A 22,910-nucleotide genomic window follows, 5' to 3' on the forward strand; every position below is an offset into this window, starting at 1 on the left:
CCCCTTTTCTGGTTTTAGAGTCACAATCTATCTTTTTTTATATTGTGTTTTAAAAAGTCATAGTAGCTATAGTTACTTTTTATATTCTTGTCATTTAAATAACTTTCATACTATATTTGTTTAGCACACCATTAAAGTTTTCTTAATTTGACTATATGTTTACCTTTAATAGTATTTTGCATATTTTTTTTCATGTTGCTAAATAGCATCCTTTCATTTCAGCCTGAACCCCTTTCAACATTTCTTGGAATGGAAGGTATAGTCGTGATTTTCCTAATCTTTTGTTATTCTGGAAGTCTTTATTTCCCTTTCATTTCCGAATGACAACTTTGCTAGATATGGTATTCTTGGTTAGCATATTTTTTTCTTTTAGTACTTTAAGTATATTATCTCATACTCTCTTGGCCTGTAAAGTTTCTACTGAGAAATCTGCTAATAGTTTAATGGGGGTTTTTATTGTAGGAAACTATTTTATTTTCTCTCTTTATTTTAATTTTGTCTTGATTTTTTTAGAGTCCTTTTATAATGCCCTGGAGAAGATCACTTTGAATTGAGACAATAGCGTGATATATTAACTTCTTAAACTTCGATGGTCAAGTCTCTTTCTTAGGTTTGGGAAGTTCTCAGTGATTATTTATTTTTAAGTAAGCTTTCTATCATTTTTCCCCTCTCTTCTTCTTCTGGAACTCTTATAGTTCAGATTGTATTTTGTTTCTGGTTTTGTTTTGTTTTTTAATTATTATCCCATACACCAGAAAGTCTTCATTAACTTTTCTCTTTGTTCTCCTCTGATTGTGTTATTTAAGGTTCCTATCTTCTATGCCATTTTTTTTTCTATTTCATCTATTCTCTTGTTGATGTTTTCTATTGCATTTTTCGTTCCATTTATTAACTACTTCAGGTCCAAACATTCTGTTGATTTTATGATTTCTTTCTCTTTGTTAAACTTCTCATTTTGATCATATATTGTTTTCCTGATTTCCTTGAATTGGCTTTCTGTTTTCTTGAATTTTCCTAAAACAGTTATTTTGAACTCTATTGGAAAAATGTAAATCTCCATGTCTTTGGGTTTGGTTCCTAGGAGATCATTGTGTTCTGTTGGATATATCGTATTTCCTTGACTTTTCACATTTCTTGGAGTTATGTGTTCCTTTTTTTGAAGTAGCAGTCATGTCCTCCAATCTTTACTAACTGACGTTATGTTAGAAATACCTTTTGTAGGTCCTGCTATAAATTCTGAGGCTCCTTCAGATCTTGTATGAATACAATTTCTCCAGGCTTCTTCCTTCATTTAGTGGCAGAATTCTTAAAAATTGAATGTCTTTTTTGATCTTATATCACACCAGGTGGCTGCCATCACTCTATTTAAATCTCTCTCATTAGTCCTATGTAGTTTCCATAGTAGAGGTCTTGTACATTTTTGGTTTAATTTATGACAAAGTATTTTATATTTTTATTTTATTGCAATTAATGGTTTTAAACATTAGTTTAAAACAAAGGTCTGTTGTTAATAATTAAACATACGATTAATTTTTATATCTCTTTGCATATTGCAACTCTGCTAAATTCCTTTTTTGGTTTTCATAGGTTTTTAGATTTCCTATGATTTTCTATGTCCACAATCATACTACCTGTCAGTACGGGTAGTTTTACAAATTCTTATTTTCCAGTGACTGTGCCATTTACTGCTATTTTTTACTTTATTGATATGGCTAGGTCCTCCAATAAAGTGTTTAAAAAGGGATTAAATTGGGCATTTTTTTCTTTTTCTAAGGCTGAAAAAGGTGTTCAATATTTCACTTGTAAGGATATTAATGTATTTTTCACACAGATATGCTTTATTACCTTGAGCATGTTTCTTTTACTATTTTCTGATTTATTAGTTTTCATTATAAGTGGGTATTGAATTTTGTCAGATTCTTTTCCTGCATCTATTGAGATAATCATGATTTTTTTCTTTTTCTTATTGTATTAATATGATTAAATTTCTAAGGTTGAATCACACTTTCATGTCCTGAAAAAACCTCATAGAAAATAATTCTATGTGTTGAACCAGATTATGTTTGCTAATATTTTGTAATCATTTTTATGTCTATACACCCGATCTTATTTTCTTGTAATGCCTTCCCAGTTTTGGTATTCAGGTTATCCTTGACTCAAAAAATTATCTATTTTTTGGAAGTTTGTTGAGGTTTGATATTGGTGCCTCCCTTAATATTTTTTGCAAGAATGCCCCACTGACACTATCTAATCCTAAAGTTTTCTTAGTGAGAAATTTTATTATTATTATTTTAAATTCAATATTTTTATAAATACAGGGATATTTAAATTTTCTATTGTTAGTTTTATTATTTGTGTTTTTAAGAACATATCTACTTCATTTGTTATTTTTTATTGATATAACAGAGTACATATTAAACTTCTATAGTTTTAATATATGTTGGCTATGAAAAATCACCTCTTCCATTTTGATATTTTATATTTGGGTTTTCTTTGAGAATTCTGAATGTCAATTTTATTTATTAATATTTTCAAAAAATATTAACAGCAGGTTTTATCAACTCTGACTGTATTTTATTGTGTTTTTTTTTTTTGTTTGTTTGTTTTTTTGTATTTTTCTGAAGCTGGAAACAGGGAGAGACAGTCAGACAGACTCTCGCATGCACCTGACCGGGATCCACCCGGCACGCCCACCAGGGGCGATGCTCTGCCCACCAGGGGGCGATGCTCTGCCCCTCCAGGGGGTTGCTCTGCCGCGACCAGAGCCACTCTAGCGCCTGGGGCAGCGGCCAAGGAGCCATCCCCAGCGCCCGGGCCATCTTTGCTCCAATGGAGCCTTGGCTGCGGGAGGGGAAGAGAGAGACAGAGAGGAAGGAGGGGGTGGGGGTGGAGAAGCAAATGGGTGCTTCTCCTTATGTGCCCTGGCCGGGAATCGAACCTGGGTCCCCCGCACGCCAGGCCGACGCTCTACCTCTGAGCCAACCGGCCAGGGCCTGACTGTATTTTATTGATTTATGACTGTCTACATTATTCCTTGTATTCTACTTATGCTGGGATTAATTATTTTTATGTTTTCTGTAGAGAAAATAGAGATTATTAATTTTAAAACTTTTCCGCTTTTCTAAAAATTATCTTTAAAAATGTAAAGTTTTCTTTAGAACTATATTATATTATTATCAGTTTTAAGTATTTTCTAATTTTTGTTTTTTTCTTTATTCATAATTCTGTTGGCTAATTTTGTACACTTTTAGTCAGAGAACATATCTTGTAATATTTCAATTTCTTTTGAATTTAGAGAGATTTATTTTATGGCTTATATAAACTATCTCAGTGAATGTTTTATGTATACTTACATAAATTATGTATTCTACAATTAGAAGTATATATTTTGTAAATGTCAAGTTGGTTGATAATGTTTGTCCAGATCTTCTCTATTTACTACTAATATTCTATTAACAAGAGATAAAAACTAAAATTTCATTATTATTTGTAATTTTTCCCCCTTTAGTTTCTGTCAGTTTTTTCTTCAACTACTTTGAAACTCTGTTATTAGAAGCTAATACAGTGAGGTTCCTATATCATCTTGGTTTCTCATTGCTATTATCACTATGAAATGATATTTCTTATGATTGGTAATATTTTTGTTTAGAAATCTACATTGTCTAATATTGAGGTAGCCATGCCAACTTTGTACACTTCCTGCTAGTAAGTATACAGATTTTTTTATGATTACAACCTTTCTGCATCTTTCTATCTAAAGTGTATCTCATATAAATACGTTTTTGTCTTGCTTATTTATTTTTTCCAGTTCAATAATCTCCACCTCTAAATTATAATTTTTCTTCCACTAACATTTAATATAATTATTGACATAGTTGCGTTCTGTCTACATCACATTTTCATCTTTTTCTTTTTCTGGCACAATATGTCAATTTTTTTGTTACTCATTTCCTTATTCTGCAGGTTCAATAAAAAGTTTTAAAATGTTTCATTTTATTTTTTCTATTTGATTTTTATCTTTTTTTTTTTTTATGTTTCTTTTGGGCTAATTTTATGCATTTTTAACATTAAGGTCTAATTAGTCTTAATATTATTCTACTTTAAACTTCACATTTAACAATTCCTAATTATGATAAGAAATACAATTCTATTTCACAAATATAATAGAAGACATTATTAAGAAATTTAAAAAGCAATTCACACTAGAAAAGAAAATCTAGCCTGACCAGGCAGTGGCGCAGTGGACAGAGAGTTGGACTGGGATGCGGAGGACCTAGGTTTGAGACCCCGAGGTCACCAGCTTGAGCACGGGTTCATCTGATTTGAGCAAAGCTCACCAGCTTAGACCCAAGGTCGCTGGCTCAAGCAAGGGGTCACTCGGTCTGCTGAAGGCCCACAGTCAAGGCACATGTGAGAAAGCAATCAACGAACAACTAAGGTGTTGCAACAAAAAACTAATGATTGATGCTTCTCATCTCTCTCCATTCCTGTCTGTCCCTATCTATCCCTCTCTCTGACTCTCTGTCTCTGAAAAAAAAAAAGAAAGAAAGAAAAAAGTTCTGCCTCTCACTCCCTTCCTCTCTCTAAAATCAATAAAACAAACATTTAAAAAAATAAATAAAAGAATATCTAAAACATATAGCAGACAATGGAGTTAAATCTAAACTATACAAAGAAATCTTAGACTCAACAGTAAGACAACAACCCCATGAAAATATGTGCAAAAAATATGAACAGATACTTTACTAAAGAAGATAATTGGCCCTGGCTGTTTGGCTCAGTGGTAGAGCGTTGGCTTGGCGTGCAGAAGTCCCAGGTTCGATTCCCGGCCAGGGCACACAGGAGAAGCACCCATCTGCTTCTCCACCCTTCCCCCTCTCCTTCCTCTCTGTCTCTCTCTTCCCCTCCCGCAGCCGAGGCTCCATTGGAGCAAAGATGGCCCGGGCACTGGGGATGGCTCCTTGGCCTCTGCCCCAGGCGCTAGAGTGGCTCTGGTCTCAACAGAGGGACGCCCTGGAGGGGCAGAGCATCGCCCCCTGGTGGGCAGAGCGTCGCCCCCTGGTGGGCGTGCCGGGTGGATCCCGGTCGGGCACATGCGGGAGTCTGTCTGACTGTCTCTCCCCGTTTCCAGCTTTCGAAAAATACAAAAAAAAAAAAAAAAAGAAGATAATTGAATGGCAAATAAGCACATGAAAAGACATTCAATATAAGTAATCATTAGAGAAGTACAAATTGAAATTGGGAGACATAACTACAAGTCTATTATACTGGCTAAAATTAAAAAGAATGATAATACAAGTGTTGGTGAGAATGTACAGCAGCATAAACTTGCATACACGGCTGGTAGAAATTTAAAGTGGCATAACATTCTGTAACCTAGCTCTTAAGGAGCCTCAAGTATCCGTTATTCAATCCCCTACACCTCCCACTCCCAATTAAAAAGTCACTTGCTGAAAATTATTTTTCTTCCGATTTACTTCAGTGTTCCCAATTATACAATTTTATCCCTTGGCACAAAAGCTCCATTCTCTTCTGATCTCTTAAAATTTTTCCATTTAGACCAGAACCTGAATGACTACTGATTGAATATTTTGTCTTCCTTTTTAGGATTAGGAGGAGCTCTGTCTTTAAAATATGTCTTCTCTTCATCCCCTTGAAGAAAAGAAAACTGAATGTCCTTGATGTGGAAGAGGAAGTACCTGTCTCTTCCACAGCCTTAGGATGATTCCCCCCCCCCCTAAACAGAGAACAAATACAACAACAACAAAAATAAAGTGCTGTTACATCAACATCAGTTGAATGTTTATATTGTTCTATAGAAATATTTACATTTAAATAAATATGACTTTCTTTAAACACAATTTAATAAGAAGGTTTAAAGCATCATTTTTTGGAGATCTATTTCACCTTGGACTTAAACAATCTGTCATGCTTTAACACAGTCTTACCAAGAATAAACAAAAATGCATGAAATGCTTTATATATTTCTTTCAAATGTAAGAGTCCTAATTTAGATTTCCACTGTAGTCATGTACTGTACAACAACACTTTTGCCAGTGATGGATTGCATATATAACTTTAGTTTCATAAGATTATGATGAAGCTGAACTTTTTCTCTCTTCCAGTGACATCATAACTGTCATAATGTCATAATACAACACATTACTCTTATGCTTTTGGTGATACTGTATAAACAAACCCACTGCATTTCCAGTTGTATAAAATTATAGCACATAGAATTATAGTAGTACATAGTAGTAGTAGCAGCAGACTATACAATTTAGTTTCAGTTTACACTGTGATGTTTGGACAATGACACAATTGCCTAATGAAGCATCTCTCAGGATCCCCATCATTGAGCAGCCCATAACTATATTAAACTATTTAAAGATTTTTCAAGAGAGAACAGTTTCTTGATGCTTCAGTATCTAGGAAGACCTCGCTGAAGATAACAATATCCAATCTAAATGGAAACTTTCTATAACTCATCCTGCAACAGAATCTAATCTCAACGCAAGAATACCTCAGTAACCTATGGCAACCTGAGTAGGGTCCAATTTGGGGGAAGAAAGGACAATTGTGTATTCTCAGTGTTGAACATGGCCATGAATAAATGTAGCACTATGGAAAGCCTTTGTTGTTCTGATTTGAGAAAGAAAGAAAGAAGGGAGAAAGGATGGGAAGGTGAAAGGGAAGAAGGAAGGAAAGGAGGAAGGAAGGGAGAGAAATTGGGAGGGAGGAGAGAGAAAGAGAGAAGGAAACAAAGAAAGAAGGAAGGAAAGAAGGGAAAGAGAGGGAAGGAAGGAAGGAAGGAAGGAAGGAAGGAAGGAAGGAAGGAAGGAAGGAAGGAAGGAAGGGAGGGAGGGAGGGAGGGAGGGAGGGAGGGAGGGAGGGAGTGAGGAAGGAAGAAAAGATAAAGTACCTTCCTGAACCAACTGAAGCATTTGACATTTTTCATAGTAAATATTTCAAAGAATATATATTATTAAATTAATTTGTATACATTAAAAATTAAATATATAATTTTTAGATCAGCTGTTGCTTAGGTCTGTCTTAACCTGGGCTCTCCTGAAGTGAAGCCTAAGCAAAGATGTGCATGCCAATATTTTCTTCCCCTCCTTGGTGGTGGCAGAGGGAGAACTGATGCCATGAAACAGGAGCAAGGGACAGAAGAGGTTACATTGGGAAGACGAAAAATCATGGAGGATAGTTATAAATGAAGTTCCTGCATTGTATCTCTTTGAGATAAAATATTTTATATATGAATTTTCCCTTATATACAATGTGGGAATTTTGATATTTTGAGTATCTCACAGAGAAACTTGAGCTTTATTTTCTCAGAGGACAACACAATTGTTACCTTTGTTCAATCTAAATTACAACACATTTTCTCTCTTCTAAAAGTTTTGACAAGTTTAAGAGTAAATTTATGTCAGTTTAGAAATTTTTCAACTGACAAAAGTTTCCCAATACATTATCTGTATTAAAAATATTTCAGAGTAAGCATCCTCCATATTATTCCATTTGATGCTCTCTGAATGCATTTGTTGTTGTCAGGAAATTTGAGCTTCAGTTTTTATGAAACACAATAAATTATACATATGACATATTTCATATTCTTACAGCCAGAAAGTAAACTTGTCACCATCTAATTGGAAATAGGTCCCTGATTCATATAGTACTTCACCAAGTAGCCTCCATGAAGTGACTGGCCCTCTCTTAAAAATCCATGCATCTCAGCAGTGATTTTTCACCTGTTCTTGCATCCTTTTACATGACATTATTGTTTTTGTGTTTGATTTAATTCAGCAAACTTATGTCAAATATATTCTGTGCATCAGGAACTATGGCTTGTGCTGGGGATAAGAGGTTAACAAAACACAGTACCTGTCCACACAGAGCTCACAATCTAATGAAAGAATAAAAATGTGCTAATTCCTATCATAGAAGCAAAGTTATAACAGAGATAAATAATAAATTCTAGGAAATCTACATAAAGTTAACATTAAGTTGGCCCAAAGATGAGAAAGAATGGAATATTTCATAGAAGAAGAAAAATAGTAGATAACATTAATTGGCATGGAAATTATATTAGAGTTGTCCGGATAGACATGAGACATACAGAAGAGGAGATTCAGATATTTTTGAGATAAAATAGGATAGCTGTTAGTACACTGGGAAGTCAGATGAACTTCTGTGTTTGGGGTATGGCAAGTGTTTCCACTAAAAATGAATGTGACAAAATGAATGAGGGTGAAGAAGAACGAATAAACCCAGTTATGAGAGGTACTGAATTTCATCCCAAAAAATTTGGAATTTTTTTATGATACGCCAGAAAATGTTACAAATAACACTTTACCTGCTAAGTGTGCTCCTAATATTAGGTGCTTTTCTCATATAACCTATAAAAGCCTTTTCTACTATAGTCCTCAGACTCCCCAAAAAATCAAAAATAAATTACAAAATCTCTGGATTTTACTCTTGAATAAGAGAGAGAAACATCACTGGGGCAGAAATAGACTTTGAAGTACTAAACTTCCCCATTGATTAATACTATCTTTGGCATTAGAGAAACTACTAATTAACTGACTCTGCCCAGTAGAGTAAAATAATTTTCTTAGAGCAGCAAACACTGCTATCATTTTATATACTTATTCAAAAAAATAAATGGAAGTAAAAATATTCCAGCAATTGCAAGTTTGTGCCCTGAACCATACTCTAGACCAGTGGTAGTTAACCTGGTCCCTACCGCCCACTAGTGGGCATTCCAGCTTTCATGGTGGGCGGTAGCGGAGCAACCAAAGTATAAATAAAAAGATAGATTTAACTATAGTAAGTTGTTTTATAAAGATTTATTCTGCAAACTTAGCAAAAATCTGACATAAAGTACTTGGTAAGTAATTATTATTACTATATACTTTAACTTGCTGTAACTCTGCTTTACAAAATTTATAAAGTAAAGTTACTTGCCTACTTTATAAATCATCATTACTGTGGAACCAGTGGGCATTTAGAAAATGTTACTACTAACAGAGATACAAAAGTGGGCAGTAGGTATAAAAAGATTGACTACCCCTGCACTAGATCTTGAAAGAAGAGAGGTTGTAAGCAAATTTCCCTAGAAGGGGTAGGAAAGAGGAAAAATAAAGACCGAATTAGCAAGCAAAGACATGAGCTCTGCCAAGTGATTCGGTCTGCTGTTGAATGCTGTATCTCCATTAAATGCACGTGGATGACAAATGGCAAACCTCCATTTTCTGTCAGTTTAATCCAGAGAACCCACAATTTCTGATGTACAGCTCCAATTTTCCTACTTGGAGAAAACTTGCCTTTCTTTATGAAGCTCTTTAGAACGCTCCCTTGGGGCTCTGTTGCCTATGATGATGAAATGACAGACAAGAAAAGGAAACATCAAATGGAACCAGAATGATGACAACACACATAAAGGGAGTTTCTGAAGGCTGTTGCTGAGTACTTCATGTGCTGTTGTGCATATGTGATGAGATCCCGGTGCACCTAGTCCCAGAGATCCATATGCATTACTAATCAAAATGACATCTGAATCACAGTGCTGCAATGACCTAAGTGATATCAAGTGGTTTATATTGTAGTTTCAACATTGTCAGCCACATATGCTCTAATAAAATGCTTCAAAGGTGGATGGGTGATGTGAATAATTCTCAACTGATGCTGGGAGGATGTTCTAATTCTTTAAACTAATGTTTCCTCAAAAAACTGCAAATAGAACTACCTTATGACCCAGCAATCCCTCTACTGGGTATATACCCCAAAACCTCAGAATCATTGATACATAAAGACACATGTAGCCCCATGTTCATTGCAGCACTGTTCACAGTGGCCAAGACATGGAAACAACCAAAAAGCCCTTCAATAGAAGACTGGATAAAGAAGATGTGGCACATATACACTATGGAATACTACTCAGCCATAAGAAATGATGACATCAGATCATTTACAGCAAAATGGTGGGATCTTGATAACATTATATGGAGTGAAATAAGTAAATCAGAAAAAAACAAGAACTACATGATTCCATACATTGGTGGAACATAAAAACGAAACTAAGAGACATGGACAAGAGAGCGGTGGTTACCAAGGGTGGGGGGAGGGAGGACGCAGGAGGGAAGGAGGGAGAGAGTTAGGGGGAGGGGGAGGGGCACAGAGAAAACTAGATAGAGGGTGACGGAGGACAATCTGACTCTGGGTGAGGGGTATGCAACATAATTTAATGACAAGATAACCTAGACATGTTTTCTTTGAATATATGTACCCTGAATTATTAATGTCATCCCATTAACATTAATAAAAATTTATAAAAAAATAAAAATAAACAAACTAATGTTTCCTGTGCAGGAACTGCCCAAGGATAACCCGGATGGCCTAGCCCTTCACTTCTATCTATTCTGCATATATAACTACCCATTGTGGGTGGATTTGGGGATACTTTTCTCAACTTGGAGTAGCTAATTTCTTATAAGGCAGTGAGCACTGAAGATTCAGTCTTTTTCCTCTTTTCTTCCCTGGAGCATTAAAGGATAGTATTTGATTCAGAATCTGCTCTACAGAACTGACATAATTCCTCATGAGAGCTATGCCAAAGCTAGATTCAGAAATGGGTGAGGCTAATGACCTTAGTTAGGTGGGGAGAAAGCTTCAGAAAGCTGGTTTGTCTCTCAGTCCTAATCCATATTTCCCAACCATCATTATGTGGCATAAAGATGACATTGCAACTTCTATTTTCCAGATTCCTCTTTCTATGTAATCCAAACTAATGCAGAGTCCAGAGGTTACTCACAGAAGACATAGAATTCTAATGAATATCATTATAGTGCAGAAGCAGTTCTGTCTTTATGACTTTCCCGATACTGTGTGTGTAGGTGTGCGCGCACAGTGTTGCAAAACTAAAGAAAAAGTTGGTAAGTCCATAAAAACCGTGTAGATGTAATAAAGAAGAAAGGATAATAAATTGGATATTGTATTAATTACCGGGGGAAACTGAATTACTGAATTAAATGCTATTCTCTAGTTTCTTCCTCTCTAGTATTTATTGAGTCTAATCTCTTTATTCAGCATTTTGTAATGCCAAAATATCAGTTCTCTTGATTATTATTTAAATGATTCACTTTTGCTTTCCTGGGTCACTAATAACGGCGACACCTTTGTGATTACATATATCTTGATACTTAGCAATTGGAAAGAACAAAGTGATTATTTGTATTACCAGTGAATTGAAACTGTATTGAATGTATTTACTTATTTGACAAAAGCAGCAAAGCATGGAAATTCTGTTATCAACATTTGAATGGTGGCAAGCTGATAGAATAGTATGGGAAATACAGAATAATTTTGGGACTATGAAAAATTAGATTATTATTATTATTATTATTATTTTTTGTATTTTTCTGAAGCTGGAAATGGGGAGAGACAGTCAGACTCCCGCATGCGCCCGACTGGGATCCACCCGGCACGCCCACCAGGGGGCAACGCTCTGCCCACCAGGGGGCGATGCTCTGCCCCTCCGGGGCGTAGCTCTGCGGCGACCAGAGCCACTCTAGCGCCTGGGCCACTCTAGCGCCTGGGCCACTCTAGCGCCAAGGAGCCATCCCCAGCGCCCGGGCCATCTTTGCTCCAATGGAGCCTCGCTGTGGGAGGGGAAGAGAGAGACAGAGAGGAGGGAGAGGGGGAGGGGTGGAGAGGCAGATGGGCGCCTCTCCTGTGTGCCCTGGCTGGGAATCAAACCCGGGACCTCTGCATGCCAGGCTGACGCTCTACCACTGAGCCAACCGGCCAGGGCCAAATTAGATTATTAATGAGCAAAAATCAATCTTCCCTCCAACTATCAAAGAATGAGTGTGCTTCCTCATTTCAATATGTAGCCACTTGGCCATATGACTGATTTGGGGGTAATGGAATGTAGACTAAAATGATAGTTTATGTTTTTACCTAGCACCTGAAGCGACATCACATGTTTTTTCTATCTCTCTCTTCTGCCCTTGCCTTTTGACTATAAGAAGAACATGACTTGAATATTTTCCCATTCAAACATGATGAAGACATGTGCATGAGACCGGGACCCAACCCAGAACCGGAAGCCAAGCCAAGCTGAGCCTAGTTTACATCAGTTGAAACTCAGCTGATTCACAGTTACTATATTAAAAAATTAATGCCTATCATTTTGTCACTAATGTGTAGTTGTTGTTTTACATGCAGCATTAAATGCGAATGACCAATGCTCATGAGGATGTGGAGAAAAGAGGACCATTACACACTGTTGGTGGGAATTTAAGTTGGTACAGCTGTCATGGAAAACAGTATGGAGGTTCCTCCAAATATTAAAAATAGAATTACCTTATGCTCCTGCAATCTCTCCACTTGATATCTAGGCAAAGGAAATTAAGTCATGTCTCTGCCCCATGTTCACTGCAGCATTATTCATAGTGGCCAAGTGGTTAACTCTTTCACAGACGGGCACAAAATTCTGGCAGACCGGCACCAGTCCATGGACTGGGAGTTAAAAAGCACTGGGCTAGGCCCTGGCCGGTTGGCTCAGCGGTAGAGCGTCAGCCTGGCGTACGGGGGACCCGGGTTCAATTCCCGGCCAGGGCACATAGGAGAAGTGCCCATTTGCTTCTCCATCCCCCCCCTCCTTCCTCTCTGTCTCTCTCTTCCCCTCCCGCAGCCAAGGCTCCATTGGAGCAAAGATGGCCTGGGCGCTGGGGACGGCTCCTTGGCCTCTGCCCCAGATGCTAGAGTGGCTCTGGTTGTGGCAGAGCTACGCCCCGGAGGGGCAGAGCATCGCCCCCTGGTGGGCAGAGCGTCGCCCCTGGTGGGCGTGCCGGGTGGATCCCGGTCGGGCGCATGCGGGAGTCTGTCTGACTGTCTCTCCCCGTTTCCAGCTTCAGAAAAATACAAAAAAAAAAAAAATACAGTATAAAACAACATGAGATTAAATCAAGCGCAGGAGAAAAAAAATGCAAGCAAGAGAGGAGATAAACAGGCGATGTATGCAGCTGTGCAGGCGTAACAGCATACTGCTTTACAGAACACATTTTTTTATAAGTAGAGTACGCTCTAAAATAATGATAAAAGTATAGAAAATATATAAACCAATGACAGTTACACATTACCACTATTTACGTACTGCCCATAATTGTATGTACTATACTTTTATGCGGCTGGCAACCCAGTTGGTTTGTTTACACCAGCCTCACAGAAACATGTGAGTAATGCCTTGTGCTATGACATTATGATGGTTACACTGTCACTAAGTGATAGGAATTTTTCACCTCAATTATAATCTGATGGGACCACAGTTGTATATGTGTTCTGTCGTTGACCAAAACATGGTTATGTGACACATGACTGTACATAGCCACAGATCAGATCAGAATGGGTAGAATGTGGAATGTTCACATTCCATGACTACAAAAGAAAGCAGTGTTCAGCATGAATGGAATTATAACAAGTGGAGTAGAAGGATAAGTTGAAACCCAAGCATAATTTCCAAGATCTTGGTTTGGGGAACTCCTTCTCATGTTAATTATGTCATAAGGAGATACATAACAAGTAAATGAAATAAACTAAAATTGGAGAGAAAGAACACAATATAGAACTCGCTACTCAAAAACACTGTCTTCAAACCAGCAACACAGGCACTATTTGGAAGTTAGAAATTCAGAATCTTAGTACCTAAGATATCATCATAAGATTCACATGCATTAAAGTTTGAGAAGCCCTGATTAGTTATTTCTTCTTGAGTGAGCTAGGTGAGGTCATGGTACAACGGGATGAGATTACAGTGACTAAGCTCTGTATTACAAGTCTAAGTAATTTTATTGAGCTTGTGAACTCAGGAGATTTGAGGGACTAAAGACCTATAATATCCAATGACTAGATGAAATCAGTGTAACTGTTTGTGAATACACTTTTTCTAAATTTTGAATCAAGGGAGGAAAGTCTAGGACAAGAATATACTTATGATTATTCCCCTTCTGCCTTGATCTATTATTCTGCATTACATTCCAATTTAAGAGGGATGGGTCCCCTCCAAAGGAATTAGGGTAGATAGAAAGAATGGTCTAGTGCAGGGGTCCCCAAACTTTTTACACAGGGGGCCAGTTCACTGTCCCTCAGACCGTTGGAGGGCCGGACTATAAAAAAAACTATGAACAAATCCCTATGCACACTGCACACATCTTATTTTAAAGTAAAAAAAACAAAACGGGAACAAATACAATATTTAAAATAAAAAACAAGTAAATTTAAATCAAGAAACTGACCAGTATTTCAATGGGAACTATGGGCCTGCTTTTGGCTAATGAGATGGTCAATGTGCTCCTTTCATTGACCACCAATGAAAGAGGTGCCCCTTCCGGAAGTGCAGCGGGGGCCGGATAAATGGCCTCAGGGGGCCGCATGTGGCCCGCGGGCCGTAGTTTGGGGACCCCTGGTCTAGTGTATAGTGTATAGGTCTAGTGTATTTACAAATCTATCAACTATGCTGAATTATTCCTGATATTAGGACCAACTTTCTGAAAATTTTGTACAGCTGGGAGGTAATATAAGCACTATTTCATTGATGTTATAATGTCCTCAGAACCATAATAAACCAAGATGAGAGGGGTTTTTCTTTAGTCCAAGAAGATATATATTTGACCAAAGCTTATAAAATATAAGATCCATGATAGCAGAGAATTATTATTATTATTATTTTGTTTGTTTACTGATGTAGTTCCAGAACCTAGAACAAAGCCTGGCACAGTCTAAGAGCTTAATAATAGTTGAATTTGCTGAATGATTTAAAATATTTCCAAAAGTCACTGAAACCATTAGACCAAACCTTACCACCCCCAGAATGATGAAAGATCTTATTGCATCTGTATACTAGTACATAGACAATCAGCTATTGAGAACTTGTGGTCAAATAGTCAGGCCTCCCTTGATCTTTGTCATAAATTCTTGAAATACTGTGACATTCAAAATTTGTCTAAAACTTAAGGATTCAAGCTTCAGTCAGTATCTTGACCATAGGATATTATTTAATGTCCTCTTCCAAGAAGTTAATCAATGAATAAGACAAATACCAAACTCTGACAGATCTTTTACATCAACTAAGAGAACAACAAAATCTCAAATAAAAGATACTGAAGATTATCACATTAACACTCCAGGGAGGAAAAAGCAATCAGTGCTGGTTTTACTCTAGGACAGGGATCAGGAACCTATGGCTTGCAAACCAGATGTGGCTTTTTTGATGGCTGCATATGGCTTGCGGACAAATCTTTAATAAAAAAAATAATAACGTTAAAAATATAAAACATTCTCATGTATCACAATCCATTCATTTCCTACCATTCATGTTTATAGTTGTGGGTGGCTGGAGCCAATCACAGCTGTCCTCTGGAACAACACCAAATTTTTATTGGATAATGCATAACATACACAAGTTGTTGTATGGTTCTAACAGAATTACATTTTAAAATATGTGGTGTTCATGGCTCTCTCAGTCAAAAAGGTTCCCGACCCCTGCTCTAGGACATCTTAAGTACTCAAGTGGAGGTGTTTAGAATATGCTTCATAATGGGACTGAAGCCGCTCTTGACAGGAAAGCACTAACTTGCACCTGGTACAGTCGTATATTATCTGCTGAATAATTACATAGAATAAAGAAAGCCAGATTGGAGGCAAGGTATATACTGTATTTTCTCTAGGACAGGCATAAAGGAGGTATACCAGGTGCAAAAACACTGAGACAAAAAGCCATCGCTGGTGATTATCTGAACAAGTATACTGTGAGATGCTTTTAGACGTGTGGTCCACAGATCAGCAGCAGCAACATTACTTGTTATAAATGTAAGTTTCTGAAAACTTGTTAGAAATGTTAATTATTGGGCCCCAACTGGAACTGCTAAATCAGAAACCCTGCCGGTAGATCTCAGGAATCTAGTTTAACAAAGCCTCCAGATGATTCTGATGCCTAATAAGTGTGAGAACCACTGGTATAACGTACAAAAGTTTGGGAGATAAGATCAAATGGAAAGATCGAGGCCAGATTGTTCAGGGACTTGTGGACAGCCCAAGGAAACTGGACTTCAGCGTATGTGATTATATTGGACAATTGATTACGATGTAATTATATGACACAGGGCAGATTGTTATACAGTGTAGACTTATATGAGTCTCCTAATCAATCTTTTCATATTGAATGTTTCTATACTTTGGTATTCTTTCTCTAATAAACTGTTCCTTTGTGCATTAACTTTAGTATGTTTCTGCAAGACTGCAGCTTTGCCATAAATCTTAGCTCTCTTTACTTAAAGCTGATAAAATTCTGAGATACTAGTGATAATAATATTCATCTTGGTGAGTTCATATTTTGGAGAAGTCACCTCTTATTTCTGTCCTTGAAATAACAACAAAGCATTTTCATTGACACATAATGTCACTTGTCCACATTTCTCTGTGAGCTGCATTCCTTTGCAGTTGGATGGACTCATCCTGTCTTTTCCCCCAAAAATGGACTTCCTTAATGGGTTTCTAAAAGGACATTGTCAAGGAAATATCCACTTGAACTTTGTTAGCTTTTTATTGGGATTTGTATTTTACAATCCAATTCACATTTTTGTATATACTAGTCAATAATAATCCTCAATATTTAAAGATAGAAGTTCTTTCCAACTTGATCTATATATATCATCAAAATATCTATAAAATTTATAGTTATATCCCCTCTTTCTCTTAGTCTTATCAATATGACAGGAGGCTTATCGTTGATATTATTCTTTCCAAAGAACTGCTTTTAGTTTTTTATTTTCCTTGTTTTACATGTTATTGGTTTTATCATTACCTTTATTATTTTCTATATTCTATTTGCCTTGGATTTAATTTTTTTCTTCTTTTTCTTATTTCTTCTATATTTGTTTCTGTTCCTGTTTTTCTCTCCTACTCTGGAATTCTAACTACACATACAAGCTCTTTGATACTGTTTTCCAGCTCTTAGATTCTCTCTCTCTTTCATTCCAGACCTTCTACCTATCTTGATAGAACTGTCATTTGACTCTTTTAGTTTTCATTTCTTTGATGTAATTGCCCACATATCCAAGCATGTTGTCCACTTTTTCCACTAGGTCTTTAGAAATTAATCATAGCAATATTCAAGTGTCTGTCTGATGGTTGCAAGCACTCATCTCTAGATTGGGATCTTTCTGCGATTGCATTCTCTCTTAACAATAGATTTCTTTTCTTGTTTTATCTCGTGTCTTTTATTTTTATTCAATGCCAGACATTATAACATTTTGTGAAGTATATTAGAGATTCAGTTATGTAGCATTTGTGTATGGAAATTAGTTTTTTCTCTTTTCAATCAAGTATGGAAGATTGAGTCTATCTCATCAGTAGGTGTCATTGTTCTGTATAATTTCAGAGCATGATAAATATGCAGTTCTTTTCATTGTGCCTGGTGTTTATAAATAAGGCTCTGATTTTTGAAGACTTTTTATTTTTTGGCTCACTCTTGCCTTTTCACTAACACTATACATCTCTGCTCCAGATGGTGTGTTTTTATAGGCTCTTAGTCTTCGATGAGTAGCTCACTCCTTGAACTTTCTATTCAATGCTTGCTTTTCAGGCTGACGGTGGAAGATGAGCAGTTTTTATCCTGGCCCAGCATCAGTATTAGGTATGCACTGTGTTCCTGGTTCTTGGAACTGGTATTCTCACAGCATTCTTGTGCCCTATTCCATAGCAGAATGCTAACCTCTGCCTTGTACCAGTGGTGAGTCTGTACAGAAGAGTTTATTACTCTCTCCTGTAGTGGTATCAGACCTCAAATAATATTAGTGTGTGAGACTCTGAGCTCCATATATTTTCCTGTTATTTTACTAAAGAAGTAAGAATTACTAATGGCAATGGGCTCCATGTCATATTACACTTTTTATTTTTTTAATTTAGATAACTCCTCATTTAGCTCTTTCTATTTTTAAGTCCTTTGGAAAGTATATTGAGTAAAACTTTAGAAATACATAGATCCAAATGATTCAGACCTAAGAGTCATTTCTCTTTCTATATAATGGTTAATTGGAAACATCTTCTTTTCTAGTTTCTCCTGTTTCCACTTTTCTAATTCCTCTGAAACAACTGTTCTCAAGTCTTGAGAGTATTCTTAAATTTTAGGTGGTGGACTGCTTTGCTTAATTGAACCCCACTCTGCCTGAGAGTAGTTAATCTATCAGAAAAGTCACGGTGACAAGCAACTCCCTGGAGCATGTCTGAGGTTTTTCAAATAACACATGGGAATGGTTTGTTCTTTGTGTGGCCAATGAAGTCAGTCAGGCAGAACAATGTATGTGGATAATTTAGAAAATATATATGAGAAAAAAGTATCCATATACAACTATAATTCAAGGTCTTTCTGTCAAGAGTGCTGGTCTAATCAATCATTGCTTCTCAAGTCATATAGTCTATTTATCTCTTGGGTTGAAGTGTTGAAGGCCAAGATTGACAATGGCAATGTGGAGTGAAGCTTTTGCAAAAGATGATGACTAGATATCTTTTGAAAATCTTCTGTTATCCAAAGTAACAAAAGATTTTAAATAGACGGGTGTAAAAGTAGAAATATTTTGGCTACTTAACTCTCTAATTAGGGTGTAAATGTTAATATTACATAAATTATCCAGACAGATAATGTCTAGAATTATTTTCTAATTAGTTCAATGGTTCATTAGTTTCTATCTAATCTGTTATTTTTTTTCTGACACCATTGCATTGACTATAACAAATCCAATTGACTTTGCCTAGCCATTTTCATAATTATTTCACTGCAATTTGCTCCATTTTGTTTGGAACACAAATTTAGCTGACATTAAATGGTGAGGTGGTAAGAAATAATGGCCATGTTAGCACACCTATGTTACCACAATTGCAGCTACTATGATTTTTTTTAAATGGTGATAGGAAGGTTAAACTGATCAACATGATTCCCTTTTAGATAATACAAAGAGAAATAGAATTAAACCAAAATATCTCTTTCTTGCCCAGTATGTGACTCTGCAGAGCTAGCTATAATATATGAAATAATAAGAAATAATTTTGTTATAAAGAGTATTTTTAAAAATTTTCTATTGTACTATTATCTATGGGATAAAGGTTCATCTAATTAACATGCACAGCATCAAAAAAGCCCAACTAAATCTTACTCTGACCTGTGTTTCTATCCTCAACTAATGCTTTTGCCTGAGAATGCTGAATTTCTGATTCATCCCAAATATCTGGTGCCCTTACAGAACTCTGTGCCCAGGTGTGTGCCACTTTCTCTGCCCCTTTCTTTCTCTAGATAATCCATCCTGCTCCTGCCCACAAGTCAGCCCTAATACCCAGTTCAAATGTTACTTTGCATGCCTGAATTTATTTTTCCATAATAGTAAGTGCATTCCTCTATTACTGAATATATCCTACTATATATTTCTATGATATTTATATTTAATAGAAATGTTGTTCTATATTTCTCCCCTACTATGTTGACTATTAGAGGAATAAATTATATTATTTTTATAGTCTCAGTGTCCTAAGATATTACTTCTCATCCAATATATATTCATTGAATTACAAATGATTAATGTACATATTTGAGATGGATTGACTGAACTAATAAATAGAAAAATGAATTTGGGTTATTAGTACTCAGTTGATTCTAAGGGGAATTATGACAGGATCATCACAGTTACATTTCTACTTTAAGAAGAAAGGCTTAAAATATATTGTCTTTCGGCAATGACTTTATGTTTATCTGTATAAAATTTTTTTAAACATTAAGAAAACAGGAAAGATAGATACCAAAGATTGTCTCCCTTCATCTCCCTTATCTCAATGCAGAGAGTGCTTCTTATCATAGCATGCATTGAGTGCAAAGGATTTTACTATATGTTTTGCAGCACTTAATTTCACAACCATCTATGATCAGAATTCCATTAATCTGACAAAGATTCAATATTTAACAAGTGTCAGAGCCCAGGTGGCCACGCCTATTATTCTTAAACCAAGCTATCTCTACTGAGAGCCTCATCAGAGTCCCAGAGTTGCCAGGATTCAGAGATGCTGGTTCGTGCTAATAAGACAAAAATAAATCCATACATAAAACCAGAATGACAGCTAGCTAATTTTCCATGAAATGTAAAATTCTGAATTAATTAATAGTACTTGCAGTCTGACCAGGCATATTTCACTGCTATGTAATTACTTAGAAGTCAAAGTGTCAGAAGTATGCTTGGTGTTCAGAATCTGATAAAAGAAAAATAGAAGTGTAGCCTATATATAATTAATAATATTGGGTTTGGATGGGCTTGCCAGGCAGACCAGATATTAACGCTGGTCTGATAGGGCATCTTCTCCTGTTAGCCATTGTGAATATGCATTGCAAATGTTTGTCGCTTACTTCTTTCATATTTAGTTCTTTATTGATGATCTGTTCTTCATATGAGTGACATATTCTTTCTCTTGATGTGTTCATATCTTCAGTCAGGTTACCCTTACAGTTTGCTGGCTAGATGCCTCCTTATGACGGTCAGTTTTGACCATCTCTATTGTAAACAGTGACAGTAAAAGAGAGCTGATCTCTATTTTAGTTATAAACCAGAAACTGTATCAAATACTATTTAAATTTCATTTCTGCAACATACCTTAAAATAAGTAATTTTTGTTTATATTTTCTTCACAAGTTCAGAAAAGTATCTTAAAGAATTTAAATACCCTCATCAAGCATACAGGGTTACATTGAGATGTCAGGAAAAAAAGAACAAGCTTTGTGTGTTCTCAGAGCCTGGGTACTTAACATTTAGATGCTCCTGAGTTCATTTCATTACTCAGTTCTTGGAGGTAAAGTTTATTTTCATTTCTATAGTCTTAAGGACATGCCATCACAGCCACCATGTGCTTTCTACAGAGCCTGTTATTACAAACGAGGAGAGAGTCCCGATGAACTGCTCAAAGTCACGCAGCAAGAAGTGGCCTAACAAACTCTGGAATCCAAGCTTCCTAGCTTCAGTATCTTTGATCTTTTCTCTCCGTGATGCTGGTGAAAAGTTTGCCTGCCAACTCCCATTAACTGGGAAAAAAGAAATGTTTCTAGTTCTCAGTGTGAGAGGGGTTTCCTTCCTATGGCTGAGTTGAATGAGGTTTCGCTATCTCAGACATTTAGAAGCAGAAAATAAGTATTGACCCTGTGTGACCTGGTTTTGTCATGTACCTTAGATACTGACATTTAAAAGCTTAAAATCCTTCAGGAGAAAGTGATGAGTTGGTGCTTTCATGCAGTAAACAGAGCAGACTGGGAAAAATTTATTTGAAAAAGGCTATAATATATAATATAACACTGTTTTATAGAAATATAACCAAAATTGAAATAGAATGAAAAAGAATTTTATGCCTTCTCACAAGATTCTGCATTTCTCCTTAAGGTAACAGATTTCTTTTAGGCTTTTCCATGCATGACATCAACATAAATTAGACTGTTTCTTGTGTTCTATATTATCAACAAGTAATATTCTCAAATATTCAAGGTTCACAGATGACCTCGTTGGTCAAAAATTAATGCAAAGAAATATGTCTGCTTTCCATCATTTTTCACTGAGCTTTCAAATGATAAAATGATTGGGAAAATAATTTTGCTTCCTTGAGCCCAAGAGTGGTGTGGGTTGGGGAAAAGGAACATCACTTAGAGATTTAAGTGTTAACATTCATTCTAGTAATAACAGCAGAATGTGTAATGAACAAAAACTAACATCACCATACCACACATCTAACATTGGTGAGTTAGTAACTTCCAATTATATATCAGGGAAACTTACCTTCCCTCTTCAGAGTAGTTTCATAGGCAACTATTACAACTTCCATTTGTAAAGTGAGGAAACGTTATACCGAGTCATAAACTCAATATTATGCAGTTAGTGTTATCATGCATGGCTCCACTATGCAAACAGACATCGAGATAATTTAATACAAAGAATGAATCACACAGGTGGCAAAAAGGACAGAAAGGGTACAGTGAGTCAGCCCAGAGATTAGCAGTATCGGGAAGCCATTGTCACCCCTAGGCTGAAGGGACAAATGAAGGAAGCAATGTTATACCCAAGTTACTGGCTGGAAAACAGAACTACAGAATGTCTGTCAGAATCTGAAACTACTGCTCAACATGTTGCCCAAGGCAGAGAGAATGCAGAGGGTTTATTTACTTCTGTTCTGAAGACATAGAGACCTAATAAAATATTGGCTGACAGATACTTGTGATTAGTGTTGAGAGGCATGCTCCTTCCAGGACACCATGCTAATTCTTTGTATTGCCAAAACGCCATCTCATTGTAGGGGTAGGGTTAATGCTCCAGGTCCTTTACCTCCTTTCTTCAAAAACTTTTGTGAAGCTAATTAGAGATAAAAGTGACCTATAACTCAGGGTTTTTCTCTGCATCAATCTATCTCGATGGCATTAAGAGGACTAATGTTTTCTATGTTAATTGAAACCATTTTCTTTCCATTGCATCAGTTTCTTGCTTGAACGAAACCTCTGAATATGGTCAGTCAATTTGTACAAAGTTAAAAAAAAAAAGGATAGTGTCAATTACATTTAAAGGTTGAAGGATTTAAGATGGATTGTTAATCTTAAAAGACTGCTATATCGCCTGACCAGGTAGTGGTGCAGTGGTTAGGGTGTTGGACTGAGATGCAGAAGACCCAGGTTTGAAATCCTGAGGTCACTGGCTTGAGTGTGGGCTCACCAGCTTGAGTGAGGGGTCACTGGCTTGAGCATGGGATCATAGACATGACTCCAGGGTTGCCTGCTTGAGCCAAGGTCACTGGCTTGAGCAAAGGATCACTTGCTCTGCTGTATCCCCCCAGTCAAA

Source organism: Saccopteryx leptura, chromosome 13 (assembly GCF_036850995.1).
Source record: "Saccopteryx leptura isolate mSacLep1 chromosome 13, mSacLep1_pri_phased_curated, whole genome shotgun sequence".
Classification (NCBI taxonomy): domain Eukaryota; kingdom Metazoa; phylum Chordata; class Mammalia; order Chiroptera; family Emballonuridae; genus Saccopteryx; species Saccopteryx leptura.